We start from the raw sequence: 19,217 nt of genomic DNA on the forward strand, positions 1-19,217 counted from the left end.
TGAATTTGGCAATAAGGAGTTCATGGTCTGAGCCACAGTCAGCTCCTGGTCTTGTTTTTGCTGACTGTATAGAGCTTCTCCATCTTTGGCTACAAAGAATATAATCAATCTGATTTCGGTGTTGACCATCTGGTGATGTCCATGTATAGAGTCTTCTCTTGTGTTGTTGGAAGAGGGTGTTTGTTATGACCAGTGCATTTTCTTGGAAAAACTCTATTAGTCTTTGCCCTGCTTCATTCCGTATTCCAAGGCCAAATTTGCCTGTTACTCCAGGTGTTTCTTGACTTCCTGCTTTTGCATTCCAGTCCCCTATAATGAAAAGGACATCTTTTTTGGGTGTTAGTTCTAAAAGGTCTTGTAGGTCTTCATAGAACCGTTCAACTTCAGCTTCTTCAGCGTTACTGGTTGGGGCATAGACTTGGATTACTGTGATATTGAATGGTTTGCCTTGGAAACAAACAGAGATCATTCTGTCGTTTTTGAGATTGCATCCAAGTACTGCATTTCAGACTCTTTTGTTGACCATGATGGCCACTCCATTTCTTCTGAGGGATTCCTGCCCGCAGTAGTAGATATAATGGTATCTCAGATATGATACCAAAAATACTAGCAACCAAAAAGGGGCAAAAATAAACAAATCAGACTTCATCAAAATTAAAAACTTTTGTGCTAGGAGAGAAGACACTATCAAGAAAACAAAGAGACAACCCACAGAATGGAGAATATTTGCAAACCATACATCTGATAAGAGTGCAACATCTAGGCTATATAAAGAACTCAAAGCTCAACAGTAAAAAAAAATAAATAAATAAATTAGCTAGGGATTTAAAGAGATATTTGTCCAAAGAAAATACAAAATAGCCAATAAGCTCAACATCATTAGAAAAATCAAAGTGACAATGAGATAAAACTTCACACCCACTAGAATGGCTATAATAAAAAGATAATTAAAAGTATTGATGAGGATATCGAAACCCTCATACCTTGCTGGTTGGCAAGCAGAATGGGGCAGCTGCTCTGGAAAACAGTTTGGCAGTTTATCAAAAAGTTAAGCAGTGAGATACTACATGATCCAAAAACTCACTCTAGGTATGTACCTAAGAAAAGTGAAAACATATTTCCATGTAAAAACTTCTGTATAAATTTTCTTAGCAGTGTTATTCATAATAGCCAAAAGCAGAAACCACCCACAATAGTCGTTTTGATGAATGGATAAAGAAAATGTGACAAGTCCATATTATGAAATATTATTCATCCAGAACAAGGAACGATGTTCTGATTCATGGTACAACATGGATGGATGTTGAAAATACTATGTTAAGTGAAAGAAGTCCAACATAAAAGACCAAATAGTCCATCATTCCATACATGAAATACTCAGGGTAGGCAAATCCATGGAGATTAAAAGGAGATTAGTGGTGCCAAGGTATGGGAGAATGGTAGATAGGAGTGACATTTAATAGGTAGGGGGTCTTCTTTTTGATGTGATGAAAATGTTCTGGAACTAAGAGACGAATGATATGGTTTCACAATTTTTTGAGTACACTAAAACCAATGAATTGTACATTTTTAAATGGTCAACACATTATATATGTGTTGGCCGTTATACATGGTATCTAAAATACCATACTCTAAGTACGTCCACTTCAAGAACTTAGAAAAACAACAATAAATAAAGCCCAAAGAAAGCAACAGGAAGAAAAGAAAAAAAACTGACATATAAAAATACATCAGCATGGGGCACAAAATTCAAAGCCAAAAGTTCATCTTTAAAACAATTAACTAAAAGGAAAAAAAAGTACAGCTTATCATTGTCAAGATGTCAGTAAATATACTGGCAACAAAATGAAAAAGTGATCTACTGAATGGAAGAAAGTATTTGCAAATCATATATCTGGTAAGAGGTTAATATTCAAAATACATAGAAAATATATACAACTTAAAAGCAAAAAAAAAAATTTTTTTAAGAAAAAAATGGGCAGAGGACCAAAACAGACATTTTACAGAGAAGATACACAGTTGGCCAAAAGGTCTATGAAAAGATGCTTTACACATCACTAATCATCAGGGAAATGCAAGCCAAAATCACAATGAGTTATCACCTCACGCTTGTTAGAAGGGTTACTATCAGAAAGATAAGAAATAATGAGTGTTGGTGAGGGTGCAGACAGAAGGAACCCCTGTGCACTGTAGGTGGGAACTGGCATAGCCATCACAGGAAACAGCATGGAGGTTTAAAAATTAAAACTGTAACTATCATATGATCTTGACATTCTATTTCTGGTCATTTATCTGAAGAAAATGAAAACACAACTTGAAAAGATATGTGCACCCCCAGGTTCACTGCAGCATCCATTACAAGAGCCAAAATATGGACACAACCAAAGGGTCTATCAACAGATAAACTGATAAATACAATGTAAACAGAATATTCACCAGAATATTGCTGCTGCTTAGTTGCACAGTCGTGTCCCACTCTTTGCGACCCATGGACTGTAGCCCACCAGGCTCCTCGGTCCATGGAGATTCTCCAGGCAAGAATACTGGAGTGGGCTGTCATGCCCTCTTGCAGGGGATCTTCCCAACCCAGGGATCAAAACCAGGTCTCCCACATTGCTGGCGTATTCTTTACCGTCTGAGCCACCAGGGAAGCCCGAATATTATTCAGCTGTAAAGAAAAATGAAATCTTGCCATTTGTGACAACATGTATGGAGGGCATTATGCTAAGGGAAATAAGTCAGACAAGGACAAGTATTACATGATCTCACTTACACATGGAATCTAAAAATGAAAAAAAAATATTGCCACCAAGTTCACAGATACAAAGACAGACTGGAGATTGTCAGATGTGGGGTGGGAAGAAATGGGGAATGAGTGAAGAAATGGGGAATTTCCAATTACAAAATAAGTCAAAGGGATGTAATGTACAGCCTGGTATCTACAGTTGGCTCAGCAGTAAACAATCTGCCTGCCAAGGAGAAGACTTGGGTTAGATCCTTGGGTCAAGAAGATCCCCTGGAGAAGGAAATGGCAACCTACTCTGGTATTCTTGCCTGGGAAATCCCATGGACAGAGGAGCCTGGCGGGCTACAGTCCACAGGGTTGCAAAGAGTTGGACATGACTTAGTGCCTAAACAGAGGCAGCAGCACTGCATATTTTAAAACTGCTAAGAGAATAAATCTTAAAAGTTCTCATCACAAGAAAAAATTCTTTAACTATGTATGATGATATGTTACTTAGACTTACTGTGGTGATCACGTCACAGTATATACCAATATCAAATATGTTATACACCTAAATTTAGTAACATTGTAAATGTCAATTATACCTAAGTAAAAGGAAATAAAGAATACTGGTAACTTTAAAACAAAGAATAGCTATTATATACAAATTTATGTCAATGAACCTGAAATTTTAAATGCAATGGAGAAATTCCTAGAAAAACTCAACTTACCAAAACTTAAAAGAAACAGAGTATATAAATAATTCTTTATCTAGTTAAAAAAAAACGGAACCCATAATTTAAACCATTCCCTCAAAAAATAAAAAATAAACATAACACTCCAGGCACAGGTTGTTTCCCCAGTAAATAAAACCAAAATTTAAGGACAAGTACTGTAAATTGTACAAACTTTCTCCCAAAGAACAGGAAAAAAAGGAACTTTCTCTTTCGTTTCAAGAGGCCAGTATAACCCTGATACCAAGATATTTTAAGGAAGGAAAATTACAAGCTGATCTCAAATGCATTAACACAAAAATCCTAAAGACAACATTTGCAAATCAATTCCAGCAATACACTAAATAAACTACTTAATCACCAAGTTGTGTTTATTCCAAGCATGGTTTAATGCCAAGTTGGGTTTACTTGGGTATTCTTTTCTAAATGTTATCCACACGTGTTTTGTTTTTAATTGCTTTAAATCTTTTGGCTCCGCTAGGTCTTCACTGCAGCACGCAGGCATCTCTTGTTGCGGGTTTAGTTATCCTGCAGCACATGGGATCTCAGTTCCCCAACCAGGGATGGAACTGTATCCCCTGCATTGAAAGGCAGATTCTCAATCACTGGCCCACCAGGAATGTCCCAAACCCACATATTTTTTTTTAGAATGAGAAAATTCAAATGAACAGATGCAGAAAAACCTGAAATCATTTAACACCCAATCATGACTTTCAAAAAGCCTTCTCAGCAAATTCTAAAAATAAATTAATTTCCTTAGCCAAGTAAAAGAGTATCTAAAAAACTTCAGCTAACACTCAATGGTGAAATGCTGAAGACGCCCATTCCTGTAACCCCTCCCACAAGACCAGAAACAAGACAAAAGATGCTTGTTGTTGTCACTTCTATTCAACACTCTACTGCATAACTGAAGCCAGTGAAATAAGTAATGGGAAAAAAGTAGAAGGACTGGAAAGGAACAAAACATTCACAATCTGCATACAATGTATTTGTGTATGTAGAAAATTCCTTAAGAATCTATAAGTAAACTCTTGCTGGTGTTTAGCAAGTTTATGAAGTAAATTTATCAAGTTCACTGAAGGTAATATGCAAAAAGCTTTTTTTCTATGTACTAGAAAATAATTAGGAAACAAATTTTTAAATAATTCCGTCTACAATATTATCCAAAGAGTCAACCAAGAAGGCTTCTCAAAGATTAACACAAGAAACATCCTCATTTCCTCAAAAGAGAAACATTTCTGAAGTATGGCATGAAAATGCTAACTGAAAATTTAAAAAATCAATTAATTGGAACCATCTTAAAATGAAGAACTTATCATCATCAAAAGACAACATTAGGAGACTAAAAGATAAGCCCCAAATGCGGGAAATATTAGCAATGCATGTATCTAACAAAGGTCTCCGCCAGAATAAATACTGCCTACAAATCTGACTCGCCCAACTGAGAACAGCATCCACGACTGCGTAACTACACGGTAGGACAGTATTTGAAGTGGCCAACAGCATGAAAATGTTAAAACCTCAGTAGGTATTCGGAAGATACAAATTTTAAACCACAATGGGTAACACTCCATCCACAAGAACAGCTACATGAAGAAGAGTTGATAATTTCAGTACTTGATGCTGGTATGAAGCAGCTGGCACTAACACACTCTGCTGGTGCAAAAGTACTGTAAAATAGTACAGCTTCTTTGGGAAAGTTTGGAATTATCTATTAATTTTAAAGAACCTCAAACTTAGGGAGCTTGTCTGTCAGGATTCATGCACAATAAAAATCATTCCATCACTGTTTAACAGCCCCAAACTAGAAACAACCTAAATGTTGAACATCAAAACTGAAAACTGTTAGGTATTTCATGATACTCTATACAGCCATCAATGTTAACAAATTACAGTTGCATGCAACATGAATGCGTTTCATAAAAGCATTTAATAAAGTTTAAATTTTAGATACATTTTAGTTTTACAGGCATGGGAATAACATACATCAAAGAAAACACAGAAAAATAATGGTTGCATCTGGAGAAAGGGAAATGTGATCTTTAGGGAAAACATGGGGGTCTTTGGGGGTACTGGTAATGAGAGTAGTACTTATGTGGGTATTGTATAATTTATTAGTGTGTACAATGGTTTTAGCAATTTCTTAAGTATGGTACCCTTAATTAAGGAAAGTCAAGCAAACCAGTCCAAAAATGAACCAAGTAAAAAATGATAATCTAAGAAACCAGTGAAGTTACTAAAATCTAAATACGTGATGTATGCATATCACACATATCAAAACTACAACTAAAATCCTAAGTGTTAGGAGGGTTCTGGAAGATGGAAGATGAGGAAGCACCAGGAATCTGTCTCACCAGCTAGGCAACAACTGTACTAGCTGAATCTATAAGGATGGAACTATTTCAGGACTCTGTTGAAGTCTGTTGAAGGTTTGCAACTTCAAAAGGAAAACTCAGAAGGTAAATTGCTGTTAATTTCAGTCAATTTCAGCTCTCAGCACAGTAAAAGCCATCTATGCCCACATGTTCCTGTAACAGTTAGGACAGTTTGTGGGAGTAAGAGTATGCAAAAAGGACCGTCTCCTGCAAATACTATGATCTGTGCTCTGATCACTGACTGTTCCTTCTGATCACAAAGGTCCAGACGCAGGTAGGCAGCCATTCTTGCACCTTGTTGCTGCACTATTCAATTGCTGCAAGGCCCACCGCCTCCAGCTGAAGTGGCTGCAGAAGATTAAATGGGTTGGTGCCATTCCCCCAACCTTGCCTCTCACTTTCATCCTTTATTTTTCACCTTTTCTCGTGGGAGCCAGATATTAAAGACTACGGCATTTTAAAACAACTGCATGTGTGGGGAAAATTAGATGCGGCTGCATGTGCCCAGGGCAAGGCTCAGTAAACACCTGTGAGGACTCCTCAGGCTGATCCTTGACAGAAGCAGGCTACAATAACCAAAACAAAGCAAAACCATAAAAACAGCAAACTATGGGGGAGGAGGAGAATTAATTTTCCAGACTTACCATATTATTAGATTCAAACATACAGCATCCAATGAAAAAAATCACAAGGCATACAAAGAAATAGGATAGTATGGCCCATTCAAAGAAAAAAAAAAAATCAGTAAAACTGTCCCTGAAAAAGACCTAATGGCAAATATGCCAAAGACTTTAAACAATGCTCTTGAAAATACTCAAAGAACTAAAGGAGGATGTAGAGGAAGTCAAGAAAACAATGTGTGAAATGAACAATGGAATGTAATAAAGAGAGAAAACCTAGGAATTTCCTGGCAGTCTGGTGGTTAGGACACTGAACTCTCATTGCCAAGGGCCCAAGTTCAATCCCTGGTCAAGGAACTCAGATCCCACAAGTTCCACAGCATGGACAAAAGAGAGAGAGAGAGAGAGAGAGAAAGAAAACCTCAAAACAAAACGAAAAAGAAAAAAGAAATTCTGCAGCTGAAAAATGCACTAACTGAAATGAAAATTTCACTAGATAGTTTCAACAGCATATTTGACCAAGCAGAAGAAATCAGTGAACCTAAAGATAGCACAATGAAAACTGTCAAGACTTACGAACAGAAAGAAAAAAAGATTTAAGGGATTTCCCTCATGGTTCAGTGATTAAGAATTTACCTTGCAATGCAAGGGCATGTGTTCTATCCCTGGTCTGGGAACTAAGATCCTACATGCTGCAACTAAGCCCATGCACTCTGGAGCCTGTGCTCTGCAATGGAAGAAGCCACTGTAATGAGAAGCCCACGTACCACAACTAGAGAGTAGCCTCGACTCACCACAACTAGAGAAAGCCTCTGCACCACAACGAAGACCCACCAGAGCCAAAAAGTAAATAAATACTTTTAAATAAAGATTTAAGGTAAATGAACAGAACACCAGGGACATGTGGGACATCATTAAGTAGACTAACAAATTCATCCTGAGAATCCCAGGAGGAGGGGATGTGGGGATGGAGGCAGAGAGAATATCTGATAAGAGATAATGGTTGGGAACTTCTGAAATTTGATTAAAATGAATATAAACGATGAAGGTCGAAAAAACTCCAAGTGAGGTGAACTCGAAGAGACTCACACCAAGCCACATTATAATCAAATTTTTAAGAAAAAAGACACAGAGGACCTTAAAAGGAGCAGAGAGAAGCAAATCATCACATACAAGGATCCTCAATAAGATTATCAACAGATTTCTTATCAGAAGCCATTGAGGCCAGAAAACTGAGGGCTGAGAGTCAAATTGTTAAAAGAAAAAGAACTCTCAACTGAGAATCCTGTATCCAGCAAAACTGTCCTTCAAAAGTGAGGGAGAAATCTAGGATATGTCCAGATAAACAAAAGCTGAGGGAGCTTGTGACCAACCTGCCCTGTAAGAAAAGCAGCCCAGCAAGGGAAAATGAGAGGACACTGGGCAGTGACCTGAAACCACATGGAGGAAAAAAGATCTCAATACAGGGAAATATACAGGCAATTACAAAAGCAAGCATGACTGTTAACAACGGCTGGTAGCTATACCCTTTTTCTACATGATCTAAGAGACTGATACATTTAAGGAAAAAAAAAAACAATGTAAAAGCTAGTATTACTGTAACTTTTGTTTATAACTCCCAATCTTATTGTCTACATAATTTAGGGGACTAACGCATCTGAAAGAATTTTAAGTTTATCTTTTGAGGTACACACTAGTATAAAGACATAATTTTATGACATCAAAAACGGAAAGGGGTGGGGACAGAGCTGCAGAAGAGCAGAAGTTTTTCTATGTTATTGAAGTTAAGCTGCTGTAAACTCAAATTATAGTCTTATAACTTTGACATTAAATGTAATCCCCATGGCAACCACAAAAATAGCTACAGAATTTACACACCAAAAAATTAAGAAGGAATTTAAACATTTCACTACAAAAACATCAACTAAACACAGAAGACAAGAATGCAGAAAATGAGAGACAAAAGGCTATAAGGCATATAGGAAAAATGGTAAAAGTCAGTCTTCTCCTTTGTTGCTGTTTTTCAGTCCCTTAGTCATGTCCAACATTTTGTGACCCCATGGACTGCAGCACACCAGGCTTCCCTGTCCTTCACCATCTCCCAGAGCTTGTTCAAACTCATGTCCATTGAGTAGGTGATGCCATTTAACCATCTTGTCCTGTTGTCCCCTTCTGCTCCTGCCTTCAATCTTTCCCAGCATCAGGGTCTTCTCTAATGAGTCAGCTCTTCACATTAGGTGGCCAAAATATTGGAGCTTCAGCTTCACCATCAGTCCTTCCAGTGAATATTCAGGGTTGATTTCCTTTAGGATTGTCTGGTTTGATCTCCTTGCAGTCCAAGGGGCTCTAATGAGTCTTCTCCAACACCACAGTTCAAAAGCATCAATCCTTCGGCACTCAGCCTTCTTTAAGGTCCAACTCTCACATCCACCATGACTACTGAAAAAACTATAGCTGTGACTATGTGGACCTGTGTTGGCAAATTAACATCTCTCCTTTTTAATATGCTAAGTTGGTCATAGCTTTTCATCCAAGGAGCAAGCGTCTTTTAATTTAAAGGCTGCAGTCACCATCTGCATTGATTTTGGAGCCCAAGAAAATAAAGTCTGTCACCGTTTCCATTGTTTCCCCATCTATTTGCCATGAAGTGATGGGTGCCATGAACTCGTTTTCTGAATGCTGAGTTTTAAGCCAGCTTTTTCACTGTCCTCTTTTACCTTCATCAAGAGGCTCTTTAGTTCTTCTTCACTTTCTGCCATAAGGGTGGTGTCATCTGCATCTCTGAAGTTATTGATATTTCTCCCTCTGATCCTGATTCCAGCTTCTTCCTCCAGCCCAGCATTTTGCATGATGTACTTTGCATATAAGTTAAATAAGCAGGGTGACAATATATAGCCTTGATGTACTTCTTTCCCTATTTGAAACCAGTCCATTGTTCCATGTCTGGCTCTTAACTGTTGCCTCTTGACCTGCATACAGGTTTTGCCAGGAGGCAGGTAAGGTGATCTGGTATTCCTTCCTCTTGAAGAATTTTCCAGTTTGTTGTGATCCACAAAGGCAAAGGCTTTAACATGGTCAATGAAGCATATGTTTTTCTGGAATTCTCTTGCTTATTCTGTGATCCAGCGGATGTTGTCAATTTGATCTCAGTCTTCTCCTTATCAGCAATTAAATGATATAAATGGATTAAACTCTCCAATCAAAAAACAGAGATATGGAGAATGGATAAAAACACTTGATCCCACAGATCTCACTACAAGAGACTCACCTGAGATCCAAAGACAGAAACAGAAGGAAAGTGAAAGGACATAGAAAGATATTACACACGAACAGCAACCAGCAGACAGCAGGGGTGGCCACACTAATGGCAGGCAAAACAGACCACGGAAAAGTTAATACAGACAAGAAGAGACTCTACATGTTACTAAAACCCTCAATATAACTATACAATATATAATTACCAAAATGTATGAAACAAAACTTAAGAACTGAAGGGAGAGCAACAGTTCTACAATAACAGTCAGAGACTTAAATATCCCACTCAGAATAGTGAATAAATGACAGAAGATATTTAAATAAGGAAGTACAGCAGCTGAACAACAAAATTAACCAATTAGATTTAACAGACATATATGGAACTGTGTGTGTGTGTTCAGTCGTGTCCGACTCTTTGCAACCCCATGAGCTGTAGCCCGCCAGGCTTCTCTTGTCCATGGAACTTTTCAGGGAAGAATACTGGGATGGGTTGCCATTTTCCTCATCCAGGGGGTCTTCACCACCCAGGAATCAAAACTACTTATCTTGTGTCTCCTGCACTGGCAGGCAGATTCTTCACCACCAGTGCCACCTGGAAAGCTCATGGAACATTCTATCCAACAACAAATACACATTATCAAGTGTCTATGGGACATTTTCCATACCTCAGGCAACAAATAAAGTCTCCATATATTTTTAAAGACATCATACAAAGCATCTTCTCTGACAACAACAGGACGGAGTTAGATAGAAATCAGTAACAAAACTGAAACTCAAAAATTCACAAAACTGAGAAAACTGAGTAACACTTTTAAACCAAGGGATCAAAGAAGAACGGAGAAGGGAAACGAGAAACATTCAGAAACAAATGAGAACAAAAACACAACATACAAAGACTTAAGGGCCACAGCAAAAGTGGTGCAATGAAGGAAATCTGTATCTAGAAAAGATGACATTAAAAAACAAGAAAGATCTCAAAGCAACACCCTAACTGCAACTAAGACCTGATGCAGTCAAACAAGTAAATAAATGTTATTAAAAATTCAACATCCTTTCCTGAACAAACCCTCTTTTTTAACAGAATAGGAACAGAATGAAATTACCTTCATATAATAAATGCCATATACGTAAAGCCCACAGAAAATGTCATATTCAATGGTGAAAGATTGAACACTTTTTCTCTTAAGATCAGGAACCAAAGATGTCTGCTTTCACCAACTTTTATTCAACATATTACTGGAAGTTTCAGCCAGAGCAATTAATTAAACAAGAAACATAAAAGGCATCCAAGTTGGAAAGGAAAAAGTAAAATTATCTGTTTGAGTAGAATACACTCTTATATGCAGGAAATCCTAGTCTCCACAAAAAATGCTGTTAGAGCTAATAAATGAATTCAGCAAAGCCAGCAGATACCAAGCCAACACACCAAAATCAGCTGCATTCATATACACAATGAACAATTTGAAAAGGAAATTACAAAAACAATACCATTTATAACAACATCAAAAAGAATAAAATACTTAGGAATTAACCAAGAAGGTAAAAAACTTGTAAATTAAAAGTACAAAACACTGCTGAAAATAATTAAAGACAACATAAATAAATGTAGACACATCCCATGTTCATGAATTGGAAGACTTCATATTGTTAAAATGTTAATGTTATTCAAAATGATTCAATGCAATCCCTATCAAAACCCCAATGACTTTTTGTAGAAACAGAAAAACCTGTCCTAAAATTCACATAGAATCTCAAGTGACCTGAACAGTCAAAACAATTTTGACAAAGATCAACAGAACCGGACTCAGCATTTCCTGATTTGAAAACTTACCTCAAAGATATGGTAATCAAAACGGTGCAGTATTAGCATAAAGACAGACATACAGACTGAATAGAAGGTCTGGAAATAAACCCTTGCAGACATGGTCAAATGACGTTTAACAAGATGCCAAGACTACTGAATCGGAGAAGGCGATGGCACCCCACTCCAGTACTCTTGCCTGGAAAATCCCATAGACGGAGGAGCCTGGTGGGCTGCAGTCCATGGGGTCGCGAAGAGTTGGACGCGACTGAGCAACTTCCCTTTCACTTTTCACTTCCATGCACTGGAGAAGGAAATGGCGACCCACTCCAGTGTTCTTGCCTGGAGAATCCCAGGGATGGGGGAGCCTGGTGGGCTGCCGTCTATGGTGTTGCACAGAGTCGGACACGACTGAAGTGACTTAGCAGCAGCAAGACTACTGAATAGGGGAAAGAACAGTCTTCAATAAATGGTGCTTGGAGAATTGGACATCCACTTGCAAAAGAATGAAGTTGGACTCTCACCCAATGCCATGTTACTCAAAGTAGATCAATGAACAAAATATAAGACCCGAAACAATGAAATTTAGTAGAAAACACAGGACAAAATTTTCACAACACTGGGTCTGGCAATGATTTCTTGAATATGACTTCACAGGCACAAGTAACAAAAGAAAATAGACAAATGAGATTTCATGAAAATGTAAAAACTTTGTACATCAAAACACACTATTCTACACAGTAAAAAGTAACTCACAGAATGGGAGAAAATATTTGCAAATCAACATCCAATAAGGAATTAACATCTAAAATACAGAGAGATACTCTTAAAACTCAATGAGAAACCAAACCACTCAATTTAAAAGTGGGAAAGGGCATGAACAGATACTTCTACAAAGAAGATACAGAAATGACCAATAAGCACATGAAAATATGCTAAACATCACTAATCACAAGAGAATGCAAACCAAAATTACTATGAGACACCACCTTACACCCATTAGGATGGCTACTGTCAAAAAAAAGAAGAGAAAAGTGTTGGTGAGGGTGTGGAGAAATTGGAACCTTTAGGCTACCAGGAGATGATGAAAAATAGTAGAGCCTCTGTGAAAAATAGTATGGCAATTTAAAAAAATTACTGTGTGATCCAGCAATTACACCTCTTGGTATATACCCCAAAAGAGTTGAAAGCAAGATCTCAAAGAAATACCTGTACACCTATGTTCATTCACAGCAGCATTAATCACAAAAGGTAAAACGTGCAAGCAACCCAAGCACCCATCTGATGGACGAATGGATATGCAAATGTGCTGCATGTGTACAATGGATATATTATTCAGCCTGTAAAAGAAAGGAATCTGCTATACGCTACAACATGGATAGACCTTGTTAGGATAGGACATTATCCTAACTGAAATAAGTTACAAAAAAGACAAACACGTGTATGATTCCACATATCTGAAGTTGGTCAAAACCATAAAGACAAAGTATAATGGTGGCTGCCAACACCTAGGGGAAGGAAGCATGGGGAATTACTGCTCAATAGGTAGAGTTCCAGTTTTACAAGATGAAGAGTTAGGCCGATAAGGTGGCGACTTCTGCACAACTATGTGAATGTATCTAGTATCACTGAACTGTACACCCAAAAATACTTTAGATGGTAAATTTTATTTTTGCCACAATAAAAAAAATCCTAGATGTTATCAACATTGAATGTGCAAACAGAATTTAACATAAAAAATCTTTTCTTTTGGCCATGCTGCACACCATGTGGGATCTTAGTTCTCTGACCAGTGACTGAACCTGCAGCCCCTGCAGTGGGAGTGGAGAGTCTTAGCCACTGGACCACCAGGGAAGGCTCAGAAGTCCACCTTTTAAAAAAGACATGACCCAGGTGAGTTTGGGGGATAACAGATTGAAGTGTATGTATGGCTGAGTAGTCCCTCTGCTGCCCACCTGAAACTATCACAGCATTGTTAAGTCACTTCAGTTGTGTCTGACTCTGTGTGATCCTATGATTGTAGCCTGCCGGGCTCTTCTGCTCATGGGATTCTCCAAGCAAGAATACTGGAGAGGGTTGCCATGCTCTCCTCCAGGTGATCTTCCCAACCAGAGACTGAACCCTGTCTTCCGCACTGACAGGTGGGTTCTTTCACAAGATAAAAAGTTTAATAAAAAAAACACATGAACACAGCAATGCTCTCATGACTGCATGCTATATATACACACACCATCATAATCATGTACTACCAGCATTTAGTAAGTGCAGTTACAGGCATTATTTAGGTATTCAATACACGTATCTTATTCAAGCGTCACAAAAATCCTATAAATGTGTATTATTACTACTCCTGTCTCATGAAAACTTAACCTTTAAGGTTAGAGCAAGTCAGTAGCACCGCCAGGATTTGTTCTCAAGGAACCTGCATCCAGAATCTGCACTTAATTTGTGTATGTTTATTATGAAATGGGCAAACTGAGTATGTTTTTCTTCAAAACTATAACCTCCCCACTTAGAGAACATACATGTTTATATTTATACCACCACATAGTGGGTCGGTAAAAATCTGCAACAGCCAAGAATGATCCTGTTCCATCTAATAGAGCCAAACAGACAATAGAACACGTGAGAAGCTTTTCAGAGATGAAAACCAAGTCACTCTTAAATAAGGGTAGGATTTTTCGAGGCAGAGAACATTCATTTAAGCACCAGAACAGCATTCCTGCCATGATTTCATTTAAGTCAGCAATTTTAATTATACAACATATAGAAACACACTAGACAGTATAAAAGAAAAGAACTCTGGGGCACAGTTCTGGAGACCTTTTTGGGCTGATACCACAGCTTATATGCTACATGTATTCTTTTAACTACACAAAGTATTTTTTAATATAAACAAAAACTTTTGCATCTCCACATAGTCATGGATTCAGCTTGACAAGTGTCATGTTGTTCCACCCCATCACTATGTGGAAATGCAAATGTCCAAGAGGAACCAAGGATCACGAAGGATAAAAATAGAGCACTTCACAACCAAGTATCAAAATCGACTAGAAAGCTGTGGTCTCTAAGACATGAGGACAGATGAACAATGGAAGAGAAAAGCCTCCAGAAACAGACGTGCACATGTAATATAGATGCTTGACTTATGAGAAAGGCGACAGCAGTACAGTGAAAAGAGATTTTTTTTCCCAACGTGGTGCTGGGTCAACTGGCCATCTATGCAGAACAAAACGAACCTTGACCTTCCACCTTACATTGTGTACAATATGAAATCTAAGACGGGCTGCAAATGTTAAGACTGAAAGGTAAAACAGTAAGTTTTTTTAAATGAAATGCAGAATATCTTCATGACTTTGGAATAGGAAAACACTTCTCAAACAGGACACAACAAAGCATTAGCCATAACTGAAAAGTTGATAAACTGCACTCCATAAAATTTAAATTGTTATTAAAAAATACCAATTAAGAGTATAAACACAAGCCACAGGTTTGGAGAAAAGATTTTTTATTATATACATCAGACAGAGAACTCATAGTGTAGAATATATAAAAGAGTCAACAGAAAATAGCTATAGCTAAACAGGAAAAAGGCAGGTAATTCTAAAGAAATATTAGTGTGTAAGACTTGAAGAGGCACTTTAGGAAAGAGGATATGCGAAGGTCAACAAACATTATGAAAAGATGCTCAAGTTCGTAAGTCATCAGGGAAAGGAAACTTAAAACCACAATAGAGATGCCACTACAAACTCACCAAAATAGTCAAAGGGAAAAAAAGCAATACCAAATCTTGGTGAGGATGCAGAACTAACCCAAACCATCTGACAGTGAGTGTCACAAGTGTGAACTGGTGCAACGGCTGTGAGAGACTGGCAGCATGCATTAATGCTGAAATCACAGATACTCTACCAGCCAACACTCCCAGGATACACCCAATACAAGTAAGTTCACCAAAACACATGTTCGGAGTAGCACTATTCAGAATAGCCCTAAATGTCTATTAACAGTAGAAAAAGCTGGAATATATTCACACAACAGAATACAGTACAGCAATGGGAACAAATGATCCACAACCACTGGCTATGAATAGGTGAATCTCACAGCTGAAGAGCACACACTTATGGTTCTATGTATGTAAGTTCAGCAACAGGCAGAACATATGCATTTAAAAGTTAGCACAGTGGTTTACCCTTCACTAGTTAAGAGGCTGTAGGGCTGCCAGGGGCTTCTGGTCTACTATCTCTATATACAAGTGGATATACAAGATCTGTTCAGTGCGTGAAAACTCACTAAATTTGCATATTTATCCTAGTAAAAGTATCATACTTTTAGGTATATATCATACATACTTTTCTGTATATAGTGTTATACTCAGACTAAAATTTAAAAATTTAACTGTTAAAGCCATATATTAAAGGTTTCAGAAAAAAAAAATTACTTTATGGGACGTAAGACTTCCCCAGAGTAATTTCAACTGTCTCCTGTTAGCTGGGATTGAATATATTAAAATTTATTTCAGAACAGCTTTTAAGATAATTTAGGGATGATACTCTCAGAATAAAAAAGGAAACCATCTCAGTCAGAAATTCAATATATCCGGCTACAATTATACACTTCTTTGGTCCTAAATTGAAAGCTGGCAGCTCATCTAGATCTGCATTGCTGGTTACCTGCCTATGTTCAGCTGGAGACAGTGTGAGCTCTTCACTTATGATGTGGACTTTTCTGTATGTGTATTACATTATAATAAAAAAATATTAATCAGCGTTTCAGTCCCACCCCTTACTTCCTGTGAACTACTTTAACTTATCTATCCCTCTTCTGAGCTTCCAACTACTTTAACTAGTCTCTGAGAGGTCTCATCTCAGTGAGTTAACATGAAACTTTTCCCTCCAGACACTGCGCCTCAGGCCCATCCCATAGTTAAGAAGTCCCTTAAAGTCATCTTAACAGTTTTCACACTTGACAGACACGTAACAATAACTCAGTTCATTTATGTTTCAATCACGTGTCCATTTACAGCCCATTTCCTTCCTTCCTCAGAATTTTAAAGGACTAGGCGGGGAGTGGGGAAGGGCCCCTGAGGAGGCAGGCACCCTCTCTGAGGAGCTGCCTGAATGAGGGGTCCAGCTCTGGCCTAACCTCCCAGCCCCACCCCAACCCCACCCACAACAACAAAGGTCTTGCCGCAATACCAGCCAGAAAACTCCAGCCTCCCACAACATCTCCTGAACCAGAGGAAGTTTCCCTGCGCGTCAGCTGGTGGGCATTCAGACAGCTCCAGCCGCCCTCCCGCCCTCCCTGCCCCACATCATCCTCTCAAGTTCTCTCTCACCTCTACTCAGTCAAGGACAATCAGCAAGTCTACTGCCTTACAAGGGGTTCAACAACCTTGTGTTCCTTCTTAGAAGCAATTTCCATCTACACAAATGCTCCTCTCTGGAGACACTCCCCTCACTCCGCTTGACAGCGGAAGCAGTGCCTGCCTTGCTGTGCTCCAGCAAGAGGGGAGAGAGTTACCCTGCATGCTGCCCGCCCCAGTCTTCCTAGACAGCTCAGGGAAAGGCTGAGGTGAGGTCTGTGGTAGAGGGACAGCTCTGTGGCCTCTTTGGAAGCCCCCAGTGAGGTATCTGGCTCCCACTCTTGGGGACTGTCACTGTACCACAGGTCATCTAACCATCTTCGACCTCAGCTTTGGACCCCAATGTCAATCCTGAATCAACAACAAACCTAACTCAATATCCAATTACACTGAAGTAACTTTTTCTTCTTCAAGGCTTATTTCAAATGCTGCATCATCCAGACAGTGTTTCTTCACTCCCTAACCAACACAGTCTCTCCCTCCTTGGACCTTGTTCACAGCACTTTTCCAGTAACACCTTACCAGCTGACTTGCAAAGTTCTGATACGACTCTCACTGCATAGTATATGCAATGAAATTCTGTCACAGATAACACAAGCCTTCTAAGTGATAAATCAAACACTTGTTCAAATGAAAAAAACAAATAGCATATAACTACTGCAAAGTTAAGTGTACCTATATGAAGCAAGTTGCACAATTAAATGTACCTATGCAAAATCCAAATATCAATGCTGAAACACTGTGCCAAGAAATACTCTTTTTTAACAAGTTGTTCTTATTATATATATAAAATATGTTTGTTACAGAAGAATCAGTGGGGAAAAGCACACAGAAAAAAAAAAATTAGCTATTACACCTTCACTGTTACATTTACACCTTGCCATTCCAGTCTTTCTATGCATATATACATCCCCGAGACCACACTGTTTTGTACTTTGCTTTTTCACTTCAGGTACTGTGACTCTCTACATCATTAAGTAATCTACTACAAACATATTAATAACTGCAGGACATTCCACTGTACGGCTACTTTAGCTTTTGCTGTCACCAAACTGCCCCTAGTTATAACACTGTTCTAACCAATCTTGTTCTTGGGTTTCTATAATGCTGATTATCTACTTAGGTAACAAGATTACTTCTGACCAGAAGCTATAAGTTCAGGTTAAAGTGCTTCATGGAAAATACACACCCAGGTTTACTTGTGCATTAACCACAAGGTGGGTTTTTCCTTGCTGCGTAAGCCTGGGAATGCTGCTCTCTGCTCCAGGCCAGCAGCCCCACCTCACCTCTCAAGATCCAGAGCCCACACCCTGAACCAGCATCTCAGGCGGGGACAACGAGAGGTGACCACACAGCAGGGGCTAGGTACGTGCAAAGGGCACAGAACACCAGCTACCTTGACCAGAACCTCTCCTACAATTACGGGAGGTCCCTTCAAGCTGCAGCACCACTTCCTTACTGAGCACCCCCACCAGCCCCCAACAAGGAGAACCCTGTGGGGCATCTGGGGCCGGCACCATCCTGTCCTACAGCTGGAAAAAACTATCTACTTTGTCTCACTGCCCAAGGTCAACCTTACAACCCAGGTTTCCCTTATTTCTTCCAGGTACTCTTCCCATTGCACTTCTTGAACCTATGCCCTGAGACGGCCCCTCTGTAGAGCTCAAGAAGTCTACACCTTATAGGTTGGCCAGTCAGTGACCAGAACCTGGATCTTACCACTGAGGCCACTGGGTGCCCTGGCCAACTGTGAACATGCACACCTCGAAGCCCCCATCTCACTGACCAGGAGTCCTTCCCCTTACTCAGGTCAACAACCTAGCATTAGCTGAAAAACGCTCTGCTATAGACCATAAACATTCCAGCGTGTCTGAAGCAATCCAGTGAGATTTAAATCACTGTTGACTGTCATTCTTACTGGAATATAATTCATGCAACTTTCTGAAAAGAGAAACACACACACATAGAACCAGGCAGGTTCTCTGAATCTTTCACTTGACACAAGCTAAATAAAGAATAAGAGTTAGCTCACAGCTTACTCCAATTAACAGGAAACATTACACGTATACTTTTTTGGAAGTCAGAAGAGACAAGACCCACCCGTATCCCTCAGTTCCCATTTTCTTCTCTCACTTTTCTCCCAGCACAATTTAATAAATAAATTTCTATGGGGCCATCTCCTTCCTAATAAACTTCCCCCTTAAACACTTACTTTATGTTCACATGCTTCTGCATTTTTGTGGGAATTACTTCCAAGGCAAAGTTAAAGATAAATCAATGAATTTACAACTAAAGAAACAGCAATTACCAGTCCTTGTTCTGAGAACCCCTGTTTTACCAAATAT

The 19,217-nt window shown here is 38.9% G+C and overlaps 1 protein-coding gene across 10 annotated transcripts in view; it reads right to left on the reverse strand.

Annotated features, from left to right (window-relative positions):
• The window catches only part of CPEB1 (cytoplasmic polyadenylation element binding protein 1), a 119,839-nt gene that overhangs the window by 68,833 nt on the left and 31,789 nt on the right, over positions 1-19,217 (reverse strand). The gene's annotated exons all lie outside the window — the stretch shown is intronic.

The sequence above is a fragment of the Bubalus kerabau genome, chromosome 19, assembly GCF_029407905.1.
Source record: "Bubalus kerabau isolate K-KA32 ecotype Philippines breed swamp buffalo chromosome 19, PCC_UOA_SB_1v2, whole genome shotgun sequence".
NCBI classification, from domain to species: Eukaryota; Metazoa; Chordata; class Mammalia; order Artiodactyla; family Bovidae; genus Bubalus; species Bubalus kerabau.